The sequence below is a fragment of the Cydia fagiglandana genome, chromosome 20 (assembly GCF_963556715.1).
Source record: "Cydia fagiglandana chromosome 20, ilCydFagi1.1, whole genome shotgun sequence".
Classification (NCBI taxonomy): domain Eukaryota; kingdom Metazoa; phylum Arthropoda; class Insecta; order Lepidoptera; family Tortricidae; genus Cydia; species Cydia fagiglandana.
In genome coordinates this window covers 2,537,886-2,559,251 of record NC_085951.1, presented here as the reverse complement: position 1 = coordinate 2,559,251, position 21,366 = coordinate 2,537,886, and the positions used below count along the sequence as shown (strand labels likewise).

Below are 21,366 nucleotides of genomic sequence, written 5' to 3'. Positions count from 1 at the left end.
CGTTATAAAGCCATTTTCTACGACAGGTAACATAGATAGGTCCTTGGAGATATTTAGAGCTAGCTCTCACGCGCGCTTCGCTCGTTCCATTCAGGTACTTAACTTACTCAAGTGTGTCCGGAAAAACGTTCAAAAATTGCTCCGTTTTCGTGTTTTGAAAACAACAAACAACTCTATAAAATTATCTGACCAGATTTATTTATCAATAAAATAAACAATATTTAGTTTACTAAATAGTCGATTAGTGGGTCAATTACGAATAACTTTTATCTATCTGCAACATCTAACAGCCGTATTCATAAACAGTTAGAGCATTGATCATCAGTTGCTGATAACCGGATGTCACAAAACGTGATTCATAAACACTTTTTAGCGCTAAACAGTTGATCATCTCTTCATTAAATCCTCGGAAAGTTACGGAGCCGAGGACCCTTCTTTATCTGTTTATTATCTGCTATTTTCCAAGATGGCGGTCACAAAACAGCTGATTTTGACAAGACAGCATTTCACAAATTCGTGCAAACGTAGATGAGACTTGTATCGTAATTTAGTGATTTGGTTGGGTGTTCTTTTTGTTTAAAAAACCTCTAAATTTAATAAATGAGTGGTTTAATATGTGTAAATAAGGAGATAAACCATTATATACCTAGATATAGTGCGCAAATAGCGGGAAACCTAGATATTGCGCCTTTGCTAGGAGTTGTTTTGTTTGCATGATTGTGTGTCGGATTCATCAAGATGCAAGCAATTTATGCGATACGAGCTGTTATACATAAGACTAGACATCACGACTGGGGCACCGGCGTCGGATAAAGCACCTCACCAACCTATATGCCTATCATAAAAGAATGAAAACTACTACAGCGCAAAGACGTGAGTATACTTTTCTTACATACTCATTACCTGCCATAAAACGTTGATTCATTATAAGATCACGGTATTCTCAAGCTCTAACTAAAAGGTATTAATTGCGCACATATTACATAGGACCCTGTAAGGGCACAGCAATACTGAAGATACTTAATTGAATAGTATGGGCAGGTATATAGGTATCTTTGTTGTGGGACATATCATATTCCAATTTGTAGGTATCATTATCACTAAAATATAATATACCTATCAAAATAAACTATGGTTGGCCTACTTTGGTTGGATTTATGCACTGTTAACGCTGCCACTGCACTGAATACTGAGTTCTGTGTTGAAAGTCCACACTGAGCAGAGTTAATTTTTGACATGGTGATAGATAAATAAAACAAGTTCATGTATTTTAAACTGATATTTTTATTATAAGATTTATAACATATCAACATATTTCATGTGTTAATTTAGGGAAATCAAACAACCCACTTGAATATAACAATTTTATTACATTTTATAATCATCAAACTAGTTAATATTTGTTTCTTTATTTCAGTACAACCAACTTCATTTGCTGGCTGGTTAGATGCCAGAACAGTGTGGCCTCCGGATTATGTAGCCAGCTCCGGACAATAGCTGATGATGGAATACTCACAACCTGAAAAGAACACAGTTTCAATTAATATATTCATTGAATCAACCTATATCATCTTTTATTTTTAGTTTAAGTACAACATCCTAATGGATATGGCGATATGGAATAATTTCCATATTGTTGTGGCAACTATATGGAATAATGGATCTCCATCCAGGCAGAGATTCTGTTGTTGTTTGTCAATACCATAGCTATCTCACAGCAGAACTTAAGAATTACATACATGTCTGTTTTGTTCACAGTTACATACTTGTACCTAGTGTACCTACACTGTTTCTTGCCGGCAATGGTAGTTTGAAAAAATGAAATTATACAATATTACAACAATATTTTCTGCTTGGCCTTAAGGTTGACTGGTAGAGAATGCCTCATGGCATTAAGTTCGCCTTTTGTACATTAAGTTATTCTTTTGTGCAATAAAGTTTTAAATAAATGAATAAATAATAATAATAACAAAGTTATGGATTGAAATGCTAATATACTTTTAAACAAATAATTAACCTACACAGGTGTGTTATGATTGATAAGAACATTATGTAAAAATCATATTGATATCTATGTTGGTTTTAAATTACATAACCTACCAACAGCGACACTCCTGTGAATAATGAACATTTCTGCCTCATTATGAATTGTGGAGTTTGCCTTTTAATGCGGCTATTGGCTGAGATGTTTCACTGCAAACATTGTCACTGTCTAGTTGCAAGCGCTTAACTCTGCGCCCAAGCCAAACAAAAAAGGTTTGAAGATAAATCGCCACTTCACTGATAAATTGGTTCCATCGTGGTTGGTTAAGTATGTTATCCACTAATTCTATTATAAACAGCTCCTAACTAGCTTAGCTCTGCTCTTCTAGAAAACACCGATAGTAAGTCAAATCAAATGTCAAATTAAAAATGAAGAGGCCGTTAATTTTTTGGGTGTCGAGTGTATGTTCATGAAAATACTACCACATTTTACGTTAAGTAATGAATAAAACGTGGAAAGGGAGGAGAGAGGCCTTTGGCCAGCAGTGGGACACTCTAGGCTCATATAAAATATAAAAATGAATAACCAAACCTTGCTCACCTGATTTATCTTCACCGATCATTTGATATGAATAGTGTCAATATCGTTCGTGTTTCGCCACCAGAACAAAATGTGTTGGAATCCGTGGTATCACGGTGGCGATGGCGCGCAGGCGGGCTTGCGGTGATTTCTTGCTGTGATTTCTCCAATTCTTGACTCCGTCCTCTTTACCTCACAATATATTGAAACTATAACCAATAACACATAGGTTTATCAATATTGCTTGCAAAGAACTCATAATTAGGTACTTGTAACTTTAAAAAGGAGACATGTCTGATTATCAGCCTATGATATAGGTGGTTATACTTACCAAGTTTTGTAAAATTTCCAGTCGTGCAATATTATTTATATGTTTTTGTGATGCAGAGGCTATTTTAATATATAATAACCCAGAAAACTGGTTAAAATTGTACATCGCATTGTTCAGGATTTTACGATTTACCGCTAGTGTTGCTGTCAAACTTTTTTTTTTAAATTAATGTTCAGCCATTTTTTGTCTATGTGCCAAGATGCCAACATAACGCGTCTAATCTGCTTATTAGTTAAGAAACCCCTAATAAACGTTTATAAATCATGGTTCTTATCAACGGCTTATTAAGCCTAAACAGTGGATTAGTTAATAAGCTGATCATTCCTCATTTAAGGATTTTTTATGAATACGGCTGTAAAGGTATAACCAGTCGACCGTAGACATGATTTACTTTTGTCGCTGCTATTATGTTTATCCGATGGACTGTGTCGGTCGCCACCGCTCATTGTGGCGGTCAGCAAATTACGCCAGGCCGCGTAACTTCGCAACTATTCAACGACGTACATGTCGATCGTTTGTAATTTTGGTGTGTATTGTGTTTTTGTTGTAAAATAGGTCAACTGATGCTATCAATTAGTGCGGAATCGTGTCATACTCTCCTAAGGGAGCGAATGTCATAGGTTATACTTATTTACAAACGCCTGGTTATTCGCCTACTAAAGTTTTTTTTACGTTATGAATTGATAGTAGGCATGTAGCCGCGCCACGTGGGTTTTCCCGAGAGGGGCATAACGACAATGTGTCGTGATACTCGCGACTAGCGCCGTATGGGAGCGTTCGGTTTTTTTTCTGTGTGAGACGACTGAAGATCAGTTACCAGCCAGTTCTAACGTAATTTTCGCAAGGTTTTACATGTATGTAACAATGCCATACCAAAACAAGGCAATAAGTTAACTGTAGCACTTACAAACAGAACACATAAAACGTGTAATAAACATGGATTCGGGCCAAAAGCTACGAACGGTCATAATGCGATGTGATGCGGGCCCTCTGGAGATACCAACGTAGGATGATTTGAGGAGTGTCTTTTCTCTCTATGAAAACCATACAAAAATATGCCCTTTTGAAAAGAAACTCCATTATAGATCTTATAGTAAGTACCTTTTAAATACTAAAAGCGTTTCTGACATGTAAACAAAGTAATAAATAGAAATGTCCTGTGTAAATGTGAAATCCCTCCCTAAGCGAAACGAGATATCACAGCGCCAGACAGATATTTATAGCTTTCTCTAACGAACTTTAATTTTAAACTACCAAGTCTGTTGGAAATTTAATAAGCTGTCCGTTCAACTATTTAGTCTAGAATAGTCTAGATGGATAAATAGAATTAGAATTTTAAAAAGTATGAACTCATAAATTACGGACAATTTTGGCTGGAGTACACTTGTTTATCGAGGCTAATATACTATATTTAGAAGCACTTTAGAAATTACAATGTTTACAAATTCCCACTCGGATTTATCAGGGCCGTTATCTTTTCATTTTTGATAAGATTTATATGATTCACGGATAGTCGTGACATGATAATTTATCGGAGCAGCAAATGTCCTGCGACTCTAGCTATTTACCTTGAACGCTAAATGGTAAATTGAGTACACTCAACCTTGGTGTGATATTTAGTTGCTAACCGTATGACAGTGACATGAATTTAGCACATTGTGCTATGGTTGCCAAGCGGATCCCTGGCTCCTTTAGTGAGCCTGATTTTCTTGGGATAGCTCCAGCCAGCATTTCTTGCAGCAAGGACTAGGAAGATGAGATTACGAGGGGGAGGCGATGTTGAGGCTAATAGCACTGCAAGCTCCCACATGGCTCTATTGAGTCAACCTAATCGGCAGCAGCCGGTGGAGTATGTCAGCGTCACATCACAATCACACTGGCTACGAGGCTCCTTTAGCGAGCAGTGGCAAAAGGCCGGGATAGCTAGGAAAGTGATGATGACCAGAGGCAGAGTCCTTTTCTTAGTCGTATTTTTGTCAAGATAAATTCTTCAGAGACAGAACATAATAACTCTGTGGCGATCGCTGCTAACCTTAATTCACTTGCACTCTGCAGGTTCACTTTATTTGCGGTTATCGCCCATGACATCCATCAGCACTTATGTAATATCGTGCGTGATAAGCACAGCCATAATGCGCCTGCTGACATCGTTCCTAGTGTCACCGGGTCGCCGTAATTCAACGTGCGTAGACATTGGAGTGGCACGATGAACCGTGTGACGCGCGATAGTGAAAACACGCACGACACCTGCATAGTAAACTATTATTAAGTAATGTTTGGCGGACGGCCAGGCTCGTTTGCCCATAGCGAGGCTCTCTCTGCATTATTAACTCAAAGTTATATGCCATGTTACAACATTAGCGATCCTTATGACGATAGTAAAGTCAAAAATGTGTAGGTACCGTAAAAATACACACATGACTACCACCTAAATTGTTAGCATTCAATTTCTACAGGTACATTTATGATGAAAACTGAAGTGAATTAATCAAATACATCAAAGAAAGTTTATTCTATTTGTGAAAGTCTAAAATATGCCGTTTGATATGACAGAACGTTATCACAGATAAGTAATCCGGAAACAATTTTTCCACTATTGACGTGAGTCATAAGGAGCAGATCAATAGAGAAGATTCCTAAGAATTATCAAAAGATATTTACGAAACTATCAACATTTTCACAGACAATTCACTTAGTCTTGCCATCATTGGCGTTATTGCAAATTTTACATGTCTTTTTTAATTAACTTTGGAGATTATGAAACTTGCGGATGAAATTCTCTTTTAACAAGTAATTATACTTTTATATTTCTTATCAATCTTATTATAATGCAGTGAAAGACGCCGCCGTTTAAGATTAACCGAGAATAAAGGAACGTGCATTATTTCATTATTAGACTGAAAAGATTAATGAGAAAGTTTTATCTTTCTAAAGATAATTCGTAACAGTATGGAAGAAAGAGCTGGCCATTCGTTTTACGATAAACCTCAACGCAAGGCTTTTTAGTAACGACCTTGACATAAACTTAGGGGTGACGTAAGAGGTAAAGTTCAAACAGGCAGTAAATCAACTGGACATAGATTGGTACATTTCCTGCACTGTGATTTTAAATTCTCAGTTAGTGTTTTCCGGTGTTCTTCCTTTGAACATCGCATTCGGCACACGTGTGGTCTGATGTCGATTTATTATTCCGTTAACACATGCAAGAGATGAATTTTCCTGATTGTAACAATGCGGCTTGCATTTGACGCCAATTTTTTCCTGTTTAGTAACAAACAACTAAGTACTTTTGTTGCATAAATAAAGGATGACAAAATTGTAGTTAGTTTTTCCGTGCAACTTAAAAATTACGCGAAACTTATACTTTTTATGCACTGCCTAGTTTGAAAAAAAAAACTCTACCAGAATATCTCTAATAACGATCGCCTTTGTCCTATACAATATGAGACAATTTTGAGCAAGGTAACGGTAAAACCGCAGATTCTGTCTTGTCTAACTCTTGTCTTGTGCCACGAAATGTAAGACGGAATGCATTATACTAAATTAATTCCGATATAAATATTATCTTTTAACCCTTTAATTAGTTTAATTGACTATTAGGGTCGAATCTAATCCTTTAATCCGTCTTTGACAGCCGCTATGCTGCGAGCGCCCGACAGCGCACGTGCTACCTCAAAATAGAAGCAGCCGCTAACCTTCGCAGGCCTTGAACCGTTTTAGAGATACGATATAGGCGATCCTCATAACTTTCCTTGGCGGCATTAATAGGGTTGAAAATTTTTGAAAAATGAAATCGTTTTTTTTTCAGGACGTTTTGAAATGTTTTTTCCGTATTTTTCAGTTTTTTTGGGAAAGAAATGATTTTTTTTTAAACTAACGACAGAGTCAAAGTCAATAGACATTTTGACAAACGATCGCCAGCCAGCATTTAGATAAGAAAACACACGATTAAGCAGGTGTAGTATGGATTAAATATAAATGGAAAAAATGGAAAGTTCTTTTCAGAATGCATTTATTTCGATTTTTTTTCGGAAAAACAATTTTAACTAAGTGTGTCACATTGTTTTTTTCCGAATAACACTTAAAAAAACATGGCTTTTAGAAGCAAAACGAGAATTTTTCCGGGTCTTTTCAACCCTAGGCATTAATTCTGTGGACTTTGGCGACGCCGTTTAAATGCTGCACGTTTTTCGCCGACCGCCATTTGTAAGGGCTGCTTTATGTCCGAATCGTGGTAATATTTCCATTTCATTCGCGACATTTCTTCTGAGCCATTCTACTTTTATCGCATAAATAATCTGTCTTGACGTTTTGACGTGTTGTTCGTGCCTAAACAGTTAACTATATAGGTACATTACATAGCTAACACTAAGCTTATTACATATATTTTAGATGGACAATAAACAAAAATTCAAAAGAATTTGTGAAAAACCTTTGATAGAGAAGACCTCTGATCTTATGGTAACGCAGTTGTAATTTCAATAGATAACACGGACAATTTACGGGGTTTCTTTTAGGTAGGAAATATAAACACAATCATGAGCAATAAAATGGGCCGTTAGAGTCAAATATCCATACTAAAATGGCCTGAGGGCCTACCGCGAAAATCGAAGTTTCGTTTTCTGCCTCTCTGTCATTCGTGCGTATTTGAGCGATAGAGTGGTAGATGACGACTAAATTTCGATTTCCGCGGTAGGCCCTCTATTTTTAATGCTCTAGAAAGTCATCATCACCCTCCTAGCGTCCCGTACTGTGACGGGGTCCGCTTTCCTACTTTTCTCCTTCCACTTCGCTGTATCCTGGACATCGGTTTCCGCTAAACCACAGGCGTTTAAATCTTTGGCGATGACGTTACGCCACCACTGCCTTGGTTTACCCCTCCTGTCTGGGCCTGGTAAGGCGAAAAAAAGAAGGTAGAATGTATTAACTAAATTCATCTTTAAATAAATGGATTAGATAGATTTTTCACATTTCCGTTTCGGCCGAGAAAAGAAAAAGGTAACCTTTTCCCTGAATGCGTCAGTAAAAGGCAACAATAGGGCAACCTATCACGGCCACAGACGTAACATAACATTTACGAGCAGGTGCGGTGAACGTTGTCCAGTTATACAGTCGCCATCAGATATATCGGAGCGGCAAAGGTGCCCACAAATATCTGAACACGCCTCTATTGTCAACACGTTAGAGTGCTTGTTCAGATATTGTGAGCACCTTGGCCGCGCCGATAATATCTGATGGCGACTGTACAATAAAGGGTAACAGAATACGACGTAATAAAGATATTTATTGCAATTGACCTAATTTGGCTTCGTTGCGGTAATATTAACTGACTGGGATATTGTGGTTAGGGGATGTTCATTTATTACGTAAAAAGAATTTATCTCGGGGGAAGGGGCAGTCATTTACAGTGATTTCACAAACGGGAATGTACGTAAGATGGTAGCCGTCTCTATAGAAGAAGATTTTTTCATCGATATTTTAATGAAGAAAACCTTACACATACATACAATCATTTAAAGTTCAGAAAACTGTGTAGCAGAAATTCGACCTCAATGTAGTTTTTGTGTGAATATTAATAAAGGAGAGAATCGATTTAACGAATATAATTTATATGTACCATCTCGTTCCGCGATTATTGCGCCATTTAGGGTCCTAGCTAAATTGGTTGTCCAATACTTACGCTATAGCACTTCCAATTTAGCAAGAACCCTAAATGGCATAACAATCCCGTGTGGTGACTGTACATAGTTACACCTGCTATATTTCTAGAAATATGCACCTTGTTGTTAAAACTAGCAAAACCGGTCGAACACTTGTATTTCTTGTAAAGGCAACTTCTAATGATAAAAAAAAGAATTACTCAAATCGGACTACGGATGTCGGAGTAATCGGTGAACGTACATAGAAAAAAAAAACATAGCCACAACCGAATACAGAACCTCCTCCTTCTATGAAATGGAAGTCGGTTAAAAATGAGATGACACTTCAAACGCAAGCGTTTTGCAATAAACAATTTCTACAAGACATAACTTTAAAGAGATTTCGAGCACTACAAGAATACTAGCATAAATTTCAATAATAGGGTAACATTTCTGCCAGACTGGCAATGTAATGTGCCAAAAGGATTGCGTTGGCATTTTAAAGATGCTATTTTAGCTCTTTCGCATATAGACTTAAGGGTAGTAGTTGATTCCTCAAGTGGAAAGTGGTTTTGGAGTTAAATCGGCCGTGACAGTTTTGCCCTTGAACCGTGGCAGTAAACACGCCTATGTCAATCTAAAGCTTTTACACCCATATAAAATGGCGGGGTAAAAGTATTGCACTACATTAGGACTATTGCAAGTAGCATGGTTATAAATCTTATCACTAAGATGGTTCCACTAAGAGAAGTCTCAGATCTTAGACATAGCACCGCATAGCCGTTTATGCGGCCTAGCTAAACCTTTATAAGGTACAAATAGGGTCTCAGAAACTATGCAAAATTGAACTCTATCACTTAGAAACAAAGTTCAAAATCATGTGGTAAATATATTCCTTCTGCCTTATAAAGGGTTTATGTTTTCTAAGAGCTCACTAGATGGTGTTTCGTTGTTTTCTCTAAGCTACATACCTCTCTAGCAGATGTTAGGGGAGACCGAGGTGAGCTGTGACAGAGGAGAGTTGTGACATCGTCGATTTTTTGGAATCTATTAACTAGAAACTAGATCGCAACAGTGTGCGTTTCTTAGCTCGTAACTTGAACTAACAAACGCGCGCTATTGCGACCTAGTTTCTAGTTAATAGATTCCAAAAAATCGACGTTGTTACATCACTCCTCTGTCACAACTCACCTCGGTCTCCCCTATATGTATATCAAATACTTACTAAATCTCTCTACAGATAATAGCATGGTGACATATGACACTTACCTGAAACAAACAAAAACATTTATTAACAAATGGTAAATAACATTATGCGAAGATATAACGAAGTGAACTTGGATATCTAAGCCATGAAAAGTGCCGTTCTCAACCAAAAGTGTACTTATTGTCGGTTGTCAATAAGGCGCTATTTCCATAAAGCTTCCATTTGAAATCAACCTTATCGACAACCGATAATGTGGTACCTTTTCATTGAGAACGTCACATATGAAGGTAAACACGCAGTGGAAGTCACAGGCAGAACAATTAATTAGGTATTGTTGATGATTCGTATCGTAACTCTTTCCGGTTGTACATGTAAATACCGCAATCTATAATAGCAGTTAATGAAAGGCATTAAAATAAGAGTGCGTTATTATGTAACGAGCGAAGCTAGTTTCATAATAAAAACTAGTGTTTTAATGCTTTATTATGTACAACATACGCTGTATTAATATAGAAGAATTAATTACAAATTACACGCGTCTCGTCATTTTATTACATCGCTATAACAATAAATTAAAAAGTTCAGGCCATTACATAATTTTGGAATGATATAAAAGTTGTAAACCCGAGATGATTGCCTCATTGGGACGGGACATCGGTCCAGGCAATTTATACCCCAGACCCTTCAAGTTTGAGATATTATGCAGAGAGGCTGTTGATAATTTACTCGTAGGAGTCGAGTCAGGCTCTCAGACTACAGTCTATTGATGCGAGACCGCTGAATTACAATGGCTTACTAAGCTTATAATTAGAGTAGAACCCGCTTAATACGATTAAGTCGATTAACCGCGGCATACGCCCTTTTTACATTGTGACCAGTGTAACGTAACTTGTTTTCATACATTTTTTCACGGTTGATACGCGTCGAGAATCTTTTTAAGCGGGCTTTACTCTCAATAGCACCTTTAGGTTGCTATAAAATAGGTTGTCATCGTTGTAGTAAGGCGAGTAATCAATTACGGCTCCTCATTCATAATAAAAATGATTTTTTCTACAATAAAAATGAGATTTGGTTCAACAGCACGACTTGGAAGTAGACGTGTGCGCCGATTAAAAAATGATCGGCGGCGGCGTTTGCCAAAAAATCGGCGGCGGCGGCGTGTTTTCGGCGTGAAATCGGCGTGACCTTGACTTTCTAGTTTCTGAAGAAAAATCATTAATTTGTTGTTTTTCTTGAAAATTTTATCAATGCAGGTTACTGGTCAGTTAACTACGTATAGTTTGAATATGCTGTGAGTAAAATAGGGTTTGTAAATGAATATAGAATAGGTATAATAACTTATTTTCCCTAGTAACTGGCTTGAAATAAGAGGTTACCTGGTCCCAATGACCTTCGATCCGTTTTCTCAAGGTTTCCATGGCTTATCCTATTAAAATGACGTTTTTTTAACAAAATAGAACTCCACATATCCTTGACCTTTGCTAGACTATAGTGGACTGATGACTCGAGATGCCTGGTATTGAAGCACTGATCATGAATCATCAGCTAAGGTGGTGTGGCCATGTCGTGCGTATGGAGAATAAGAGACTGCCCAAAGCAATTTTCGACTCGGAGCTCTCTTGTGGAAAGCGGAAGCAGGGGGGCCAATATCTGCGACATAAAGATGTTATCAAACGCCACCTCGTCGCGTGCCCACTGGGATACCGACGGACTGCTGGGAGGCTGAGCTGGGTATTGCATTACAAAGATCGGAATGGCGTTCTAGTGTCCATAAGAAAGTAGATCAATTTGAGCAGCAGCGTCTGGAAGACTTAGATGCTAAGCGTCATATCCGCAAGACGCTACCTAAGCCCTCCTACACATACACCCGCAACTCGACTGGACAACTCCATTGCGCATCGTGTGACCGCATTTTCAAGACAAAGTTTGGTTTTGCGAGCCACATTAGGGCTTTTCATAATCCGGATAAGAATTGTTGATGGAGTCGCCATTGCCGGATACGGCAAGGAAGGACTATAGTGGACTGCTATGGCTTTTTTTAAATGGTTTTCTTGTCGTACAAGCACCAGGCTCACTGAGACGTATCTTCTTTCTCGTTTTCTCATTGCTGAGGCTTGCGACTACATGTAATTTGTCTCCATTTCGTGCGGTCATAAGCCGTAAGGACTGCACGGTGCAGACTGCTGCAAGCCGACCTCTTCATAGCGTTCGACCATCTCACACATGCTCCAACTCGAGCACGTTTGCCATTAATTCGGCTTAAATTCATGTGTTTCTCCACATCATGCGTTGGATAATATGTTCGAAGAATCTAAGGGCTCACCCATGGCATGTTGGGAAGAGATGAGTGGCAATATAGAGCTCTTTAAGAATGGAGGGGTTTGTTCTTCTAGCTGTCCAAGGTATAAGCAGCACTAGCAGCAGTTATTTAGCAGGCTATTTAGTTTTATTTAATTAATAATTGATGTATATTTGACAACTGTAACATAAGTAATACAAACAAACCATTTTGTAATCCAAAAACCAACTTGGAATAGCTAATTAACAACACTCAAGGTCACGCCGATTTCACGCCGATCATTTATCGGCGGCGGCGGCGCGCCGGCGCGGCGCACACGTCTACTTGGAAGTGCTTCAAGTGCTAGAATCTTAGAAAATATAACCAACGGAGACGCCATGTCTATAATTTTAGGTACAAAAAATAGTCTGCCGTTTTCTGCGGGGGAGGGGTACATCAAATGTATAGGTACGTCATGTCAGATAAACGTCAGTCCATACATGTGGTTGACATGTGGTTGACCATTGGCCGCCTTTTTTCGACAGAGGGGAACGCCTGTTAATGACCACTCCGTTGGTTATATTCTCTAAGGCTAGAATTGCTAGAGTTGAAGATTAACTCAGATTATGACACAATTACGACAATTGTGCGTGCAGAAATATCAAACCTTGCTATAAACAATGTCTAGTGTCATAAACAGGCTACGGGGGTTGGCAGCAAATGAACACGTCAACCACACGTGATGCATATTCCTTCATAACCGTAACCAACCGTATATAACAGGGTTTGACTCCTGTAATGGATTGTTCATAAAAGCCTTCAGAAACTTCACAGAGATTTATTTCCGTAATATGTATATTTTATTGGGAACACACGTACACAATACACGTCACATACGGCTGATAAGTCGCGAGTTACAGAAATAACCTTCATTTAGACATAGACCTAAAAGTATGATGATGTTTTTCTTCCAAACTAATATCGAAAGTTGACACTAGCAGACGAGACAGTAACAGAGCGGGTAAATCTCTCTACTATTAGTCCATTTTCATTAGGATTGTACTGTTTAAATACCTGAATGATTTCGTAAGATTATCCAATAAAGCCCGAAACGTATCATTCGTTTATCGAAAACGGCGAGCGATTGGTAGATTATTTTCGTCGGACATATCGGGCGATGACTTAAGTAGCACCTTGAGATTCTGTTACAAGTACACTTCAGTTTCCGCACGAGTATTCAAACGTTTATTTTGAGATGGATCTCTTATTATCTTCCTTCCTTAGTTATAATCATTTTCTTATGTCACGATTTAAAAGAAAATATAAATCATTCTCATGTACGGGTACGACCCATACCCGTAGAACCAGTAGCTTTAGCCAAGTAGGTCTTGCTCTTGATCAAAGAATATGTATTATTATCATAACAGCTGACATAATTTCCGATACTCAACCGTCGCAGTGAGACTTCCTTCCTTGTGTGTCATCATACAGTCTACAAGAACGTTTAAAAATGATACTTACATTAGTTCGTATTATGTAGGCAGCAGGACGTTCAACCAAATAACAATCACAATCCAATAATATTAACGATAAAAAATACAGCCTTTTATAATATTATAAGGATGTAATCCAGTTTGGTTAAGTCGGCCGTTAATTAAGCAATGAAAGAGACTTCTCTGTAATTTCAATATTTCAAAGAACTTTGAACGAGGTTATATAAGAAAAATACTGGTAAAAGAGCGAAATTCAGGTCATCAATTATGTACGAATGAGAGAGTATAAGAAAAATACGGCGATAATTTCGACAATGTTGTTATTCTTTAGGCTTTTTCTAGGTGTACTTAGTAATGGTTCGTTTATTTAAGAAGTTCACTGGACTCGTTAGAAAACCGATATTTCTGTCTAAATTTAACGTTACTTGACAACCTAAATCACCATTCACCCATAATTTTTCACTTTTGTACCTCATATTTCGGTATAAAGTGAAACCTATTTGCGTGCTTTATATAAAGTACTGACTCTTTAACTCTTATCAAAGTCACTATATCTTACATAAGCGCTTATCTTAGTTAGCTAAAGTGATCTGACTTCCACACGACTTTAGTCAAGACAATAAGGCTTAAGCAGACTAGTTACGTCTTCTGTATGTACAGTGAAGTGTTAATTCGCTGAAATACGAGCTATGGCACATATTTTTGAGTAGGCAATGCAGGTCGAAGATCTAGGGTCTACCCAGAACAAGATGGAAGAATGTAGTGCTATAAGACATGAGTGAGTGCAAGTTATCCGAGGACGAGAGAGAGAGAGAGAGAGAGAGAGAGAGAGAGAGAGAGAGAGAGAGAGGGAGGGAGGGAGGGAGAGGCCGATACCGTCCGGCGGACTGTTAAACAGTGGGCCCCTTTAAGCAGAGTACTTACGTCTTCTGTAAATCTGTATGTACAATCAGGTGTTAATTCGTTGAAATACGAGCTATGGCAAATATTTTCGAGTATGATGCAGGTCGAAGATCTCGGGGCAGACCCAGAACAAGATGCAAGGATGTAGTGCTAAAGGACATGAGTGAGTGCAAGTTATCCGAGGACGATGCCGTGGACAGGGCGAAGTGGAGAAGGTTAAGCAGGAAAGCTGACCCCGCCACCATGTGGGATAGGGGTCCCTTTGTTTCACATAAATTATTATAATTGTTATTACATCTACATAACTTTCAAATTTTCTGGCACTGTTAATTAATACACCGTTTAAGTATGTTTGATTCATATAGATAATTCATAATTCATAATTCTTATGTACTTTCACATTTTAATGTTTAGGTTTACATAATTTAATTAAGGAAACTGTAAGTCTACAATATTACTAAAATGCAATTGTATCCAATGTAGCAATACGAGACTGTTTGTTTCTAAAAAAAACAAAAAAAAAAAAGTTTTAAGACATAATCATATAATATGAGTTTGTCATATTATCGTTAGTCGTAAAACTGAAACCGTTAACTTTTCAGGATTTTCGTAAGGTTATTCTGTAGATGGATTAGGTTTGTTTTATAGCAATCCTGAAAACTTACGCGTTTCTGAGAAAAACCAATTATGACCAACGAAAACACGGGCAAACAATACATTATGACTTAAAACTACTTATTTGGGAAACAATAGAGACCCGGGATAAATAGTTAGGAAGAGAGAGAGAGATGAGTGCATCCATATTAATATACACTTGACTGTACCTATTACTTGTTATTGATTAGAACAGTCGGCCGACAAAATGTCATAGAATAATCACACCTCTACATTGACTGAGCGACGACAGTAATGTCTCAAGTATTCCCAATCATTAGAATTTGCTAATTTACCAGTGGCATGTTTATTCAACTGTTAACACGTAACAAGACTAATTATGCGTGTTCTTGACATGAAACGAATTCGTTTGGCGTGTTATTTCAGATGGCAGTGCCGGGAAAGGGGGTCGCCGACCGCGAGTAACACGGCTAAACGGCTAAGGTGGTGCAGTGCTTGCATACGTATGGTTGCTATGGAAACTGTTAAGGTGAGAATGTATTAAGTATGTTTAGAATAAGGATTCTCGGTGAGATTGACTAGCATTATTTTAGGAAATAATGGCAGCGTTCCCTTAAAAAAATAGGTAGGTGTATAAAACTGATATTTCAAAATATCGAGAGACAGTACCTAATCTGGATTAGATACTATCACTACTATCAGTGAGAAGTAACACTAATAAGGTTGTCATTCATTCGTTCCATTCCATACAATATTGTCAATACCTAAAAATAACGTCAGCCTTTTTCTCTGAAAATTATGTTCTATGTCCCGCTAGATCTCAAGCGGTCAATGTAGCCATTTAAACTTTTCGACTCCGTGTCAAAAACAAAAGCTGTCACTCGGGCGCCACGTCACCGAAGTGTCAAAACTGAAATTGAAATTTATGCATATGCACGTAGGTCTATGTTGCTCTGTGGTCTGTGACCGATTAATCAGTCTTTGGCGTTAGACCTGCGGTGCGGGTATATCGGTCATTGGCGTCCAAAAGATTAAAGCTTGCAACACCATTAGGTCTGCCATAACCATTCATTTTAACCGTAAGTGCTTAGCGGGCACTGAGGGGCTACCGCCAAAACCGAAATTCGCAAATTGCGGAGATCTGTGTCTGTGTCTGAATTTATGCATATGCACGTAGGTCTATGTTGCTCTGTGGTCTGTGACCGATTAATCAGTCTTTGGCGTTAGACCTGCGGTGCGGGTATATCGGTCATTGGCGTCCAAAAGGTTAAAGCTTGCAACACCATTAGGTCTGCCATAACCCATAACCATTCATTTTAACCGTAAGTCCTTAGCGGGCCCTGAGGGGCTACCGCCAAAACCGAAATTCGCAAATTGCGGCGATCTGTCTCTTTTACTCCAATGAAGGCGTAATAAGAGTGACAACAGCGCAATTTGCGAACTTCGATTTTCGCGGTTATAGCTCTGTGGGCATCACGAGCGACTTCCAAACCGCTCCGCTTATCACGATAAGCGTAACAATAAACCCCAATGCGGTATCGCACGTGCATATACGATACGGTGCATACTTTATGCACGGGCGTATGTTGCAAATGAGGAGAAAACATGCGCATATGCATAGGGGTTGGTGATCCGAGCGAGACCGATAATCGGCCTGATTTCTGTGCAGATATTGTGAACGCACTCGTAATTGGTAATGCGGTCTTTGATTTATGTTAAGTATGTATTTTTTTTAGAAACTAACTGTAAAAACATGTAAGAAACGGCAAAAGATAGCAATAGCAAATTATTTTTTATCTATATAACGAGCGGCAGATGAAGCGTCATATTAGCATGTCTTACTTATCCTGTCAAATGTGCGATTTTACATATGAGTCGCTTAACTTCAAACTCGGGTAAATCAATCTGTCAGATTATGCGATTTTGGTATTAAGAAAACGTAATAGGGTAGATATTTGCTGAGAGGGTCCAATGGATTTACCCGAGTTTGAAGTTAAGCGACACATATGGAGTAGCGCGCGACATAAATTAGACAACTGATATATTTTCAAGTGAGCATAATAATATATTTAATGTATAACGACGCGACGTCGTAAAACGGACGTACAATTGTTTCAGACCAACATACGTGTCATCATAAATGCCAAAACGAAGTATCATATGTTTCAACTTTCAACACACCCATCAATAAATGTCAATAACCTTTAAGATAATAATATATAATTTACTGGAAGCCAAACACGACTTGTCAATATCTTCGAAGATAAAGTAAATAAAGATAAAGGATCGGTCGTAAAGAGAATGTAAGGCCTGATTCGAATTCAATCTGCCAAATTGAAAACCCTATTAATGGTACTGAAGCTAGCTGAATCAAGATTTGTTTTTCCATAATTTATTGAAAATTTGTTTAAAAATTGTTATTTATAAGTAAATTCATCATTTTCCATTTCTTCCCGCTCCTGTCGTTAGTTTTGTTGTATGCCCTCCATCATACATCCGACAGTGTTTTTTGACAGTTTCTTAGTTTGAGTCCTATCAAGAACAATGTTTATTTTGAAATATTATATTGCATATAGTTTTTGTTGTTTTAACGAACTAATTCCTTGGACACTCCACTCCATACCGTTCAATAGGTCAATACTGTGGGACTTTGTTGAATCAAGTTTTTTGGTCCGATTTCGAGGGTACTGGCTTAAGCATGCTGATTGCCTCATAAACATCGTGGATCATCTCCAAATATTATCAAAGTAATATTGGAAATCCGCATTATTAAACTAAAGCTGCGAACCGTTTCTTTTAGTGATGTTGGTGTCGATTTCTCTGTCGAAAAGTAACCAATGCCCGGTAACTGACACCACATCGACGAAATTCCTGATACGCCAGTTATTTGAAGATATGTCTAGATCCTCATTGTTTCATGGATATTGCAATGAAATTACCTTTCAGTATTGGTATAATATTAGGTAACAGGTTATGTTGGAAATTAGTTATGTGCAAGTTTCTTCCATACTTATCAAGTTTTTGACAGCAATTTGGCGCCTAATTAAAAAGACGGCGGCGTTTATTTGATTTTTTTGATCATCTTAGAATTGATAAAAAAAAATTTTTTTGGTATAATAATTTTGTGATTCTGATAATTATAATGTCGTAGTGTATATATAAAGTAAGCTAGAAAATATCCAAGAAAAATCACTCTGAATTTGTCAAATTTGTTTCGAATCAGGCCTTATCAAGTTTGGGACTCATTGCCAAAAACGTGTATTGAATACAGGCTTCAGGTCAGTGACCTTTGGGACAAAGGCAGATGGAGATGATGTGCCTACTTAAAACATTTCGGAAACTTCACACACATTTGATTTTTTACAGCAGCGGTCGGCAACCCGCGGCCCGCGAACCCCTCACTTCCGGCCCGCGAGCCTCCCTGGATACTTTGTATGTAATATTGACAAATGACAATGTGATAAAGTCATAAATATTAACAAAGTGCGGCCCGCGTCCACATCGTTAACTGTGTGACCGCTGTGTTACAGAGTTGTAAACTGAAATAGATGTCATAGGTATACTCAAAAAGTGCCTCATATACAGAAAACCTAGGGCGGTTGTTAGAAAAGTATGAAAATACCGGACAAGTGCGAGCCGGACTCGCCCACCGAGGGTTCCGTACTTTTTAGTATTTGTTATTATACAGGCAATAGAAATACATCATCTGTGAAAATCTCACGGTTCATGAGATACAGCCTGTTGACAGACAGACGGACAGTGGAGTCTTAGTATTAGGGTCCCGTTTCTACGCTTTGGGTACGGAACCCTAAAAAGCAGGAAAGTCAAAATATTGAAATAATCGGCGTTAATCCAGTAGACCGTCATTAAGTTACATAATTCCTCACTAATGAAATTCTTAAAACCCCATGTGACTTCAAGAGCCGTCATAAGTTCATAACAAACCAAATAAAGCGTGAACTGAACACATTACTCCGGCATTTATATAGCATTAGCATATGTTAACCCGAGGTGAAAAATTAATTAAGCTTTACAAAGTTAACGCGTGTTCGCATGTTCGCGACCAAACGACATCACGCTATGGTTGAAACACGCAAATAACGCCCTTATCACGTTCCAATTAGAGTCATTATCAATAATGCTGGAATATCCTATACAGAAAGACTACCTTCAACAAACTAGTGTAACTGCCGTATTCGAACAATGAGATACGTCAAATACTAGATATTGAAACGATATGGATTAGAAATGTCAGTGTCAAACAAGTGTCAAAGGTGACTTTTTTGTTTGAGGAAATGTAAATTTTGACACTTGTTTGACACTGACATATCTAAACCATATCGTTTCAATATCTAGTATTTGACGTATCTCATTGTTCGAATACAGCTGTAAGAGTGTTTTTAAGATTCGTAGCCGCGAAATGGAAAGCCCGAAAATCGAAGCTCTTGTCAAGAGACCATCGTAGGTATGGTTTTCTAAGACGACAGTAATCCAAATCCAATGCCCTTTGAGAAATGGGACTCTAAACATATTCTAATGGAAAAGCTGAGATCAACCAATAGTGCTCCATCTGCGCTTTCAGCATTCGGCATTATAAAGAGTAAACTCACAGCAGTATAATAAAACTTTTTAGCGTTTCAACCACTTTTTTGAACATATTTATGACGAGTAGAACCATTGAAACGTTCGATTATTGTAATGTATGTCTGAATTAGGTCGCAGTTCGAGGGCCTACCGCCAACATTAAAAATCGTTATCGGCCCCTCTATCGCTCTTGCATATTCGAGCGGTCCAGAGCCAGATAAGGATTTTCTGGCAGGCCCTGGTCTCTGGATCTGCCTTCCTTATACCTACAACATCGCACGGCGACAACCGGAGACCAAGGCCTTACACTAATCTGTCCGAACAATCGTCTCACACACGCTTGGTAACAGACGATTATAACACACGAGTGATACTGGAAAATAGCTCTTATGTGAATATACATTGGGTGTAAAGTGTACATTTGTAGTGGCTTAACTCCGGACGGGTTATGTAAGAATATGCGGATTCATTCACTTTCACTGTACAAACACGAATATTTCAAGCGTCGTGATTAAATAACAGGCAAGAGGTTAAGCCCGGCTTTGAACTAGTATTCGTTTCCGGTACTAGCACTCATTGAAGTCTACGCACTCAAGCTCATTGAAGTCTACGCAGATTCGTAGTTGTTTCAGCGTATGAGGGTATTCAGTATCACCGTCGATAGTTGATTCAGGTAACGGAATATTTGTAATCTTTATTGCAAAGAGATAAGGTTTACCAATGGTCAGTTAAATGTGTCGCTGTCAAAAATTATGGCTGCTGGTATCGACAAAATGTTCCAACATGCCTTATAAGACTATGAAGATTCTTATGTGGACAGCTAAGAAAAAAATGCATTGATGTAAAAGTGACTTTAAAGTCAAAATGATTATTTCATTCTACTAGAAGAGAGCTGGTGCGTATGCAAATTTATCAGTTTCTCAAATTGGATGGTTATGGCTTCAGCTAGAGAAAGACAAAATCCCGATAAGCCTTTTCAATTCGTCTATTGCAGACGATGAGACGATTTGTTTTAACATTGGGAAGATTTCGTGAATAACAAAGAGATGCGCAATATGCTCATAAATATGTAAAAAATAGGCTTTTAAAAGTACAAAATACTTCTTAAAACCCATCACTATCATAATCCTATAATGCTGCTAACCAGCATATACTCTCGTAAGCACAATTATGGCGGACATAGAAGGCGCGCCAACTAGCATGCGATTTTAGTTACATTGCGGACTGTTGGTTACGTCCAATTCAACCGACCGATCAAAACCCGCAATGTAAAGAGACTCGCATGCGAGTTCTCGCATCGTCTTAATGAGCCCTTACTTTGCTTACTTCTCGCCCGACCCCCAAAGGACGGCGAAGTCGACGGATCCACTTTAATTTGTTTAGAACGTTTCACGTGATGCACTGGCTTAGTTAAAGCTTAATTGGAATGAACAGTCTTTTGGGAATTTAATTGCGTAAGAATTTAAGTGAGATTTAACTTTGCTGGCAGCAAACACGTGTGACACCCGGGTTTAGTTTACTGCAGAAATTCAACTACATGCTTAAATTTCATTCAGTTGAATGTTGGCATGTGTTTTCAAGTTTAATTAGGGGTAAATGAAGTTGTTGCTGGTGTTTTTAGAATACTTTTTGGTCAATTGAAGGTTAGGAACCATCCTTCTTTCCGTTATAGTAGAGGCAGATCTCCGTGAGCTCGGCGTCGGGGAAAGTTGGCGGGATACCGCTCTGGACCGATCAAAGTGGCGTGCTCTTG

The 21,366-nt window shown here is 38.2% G+C and overlaps 1 protein-coding gene and 3 long non-coding RNA genes across 4 annotated transcripts in view; 2 read left to right on the top strand and 2 right to left on the bottom strand.

The window, feature by feature from the left end:
* Positions 1-21,366, bottom strand: part of LOC134674402 (serine/threonine-protein phosphatase alpha-2 isoform) — a 68,783-nt gene that overhangs the window by 24,055 nt on the left and 23,362 nt on the right. The window lies entirely within an intron of this gene.
* The window catches only part of LOC134674411 (uncharacterized), a 44,959-nt gene that overhangs the window by 17,980 nt on the left and 5,613 nt on the right, over positions 1-21,366 (top strand). The gene's annotated exons all lie outside the window — the stretch shown is intronic.
* On the top strand, positions 307-1,565 carry LOC134674409 (uncharacterized). The gene is made up of 2 exons (XR_010099601.1): positions 307-873; positions 1,418-1,565. It is a non-coding gene; the product is annotated as an uncharacterized LOC134674409 (long non-coding RNA).
* LOC134674410 (uncharacterized) lies at positions 1,407-3,540 on the bottom strand. Its single transcript, XR_010099602.1, has 3 exons — positions 2,895-3,540; positions 2,585-2,772; positions 1,407-1,519 (listed from the first exon to the last, which is right to left on the bottom strand). It is a non-coding gene; the product is annotated as an uncharacterized LOC134674410 (long non-coding RNA).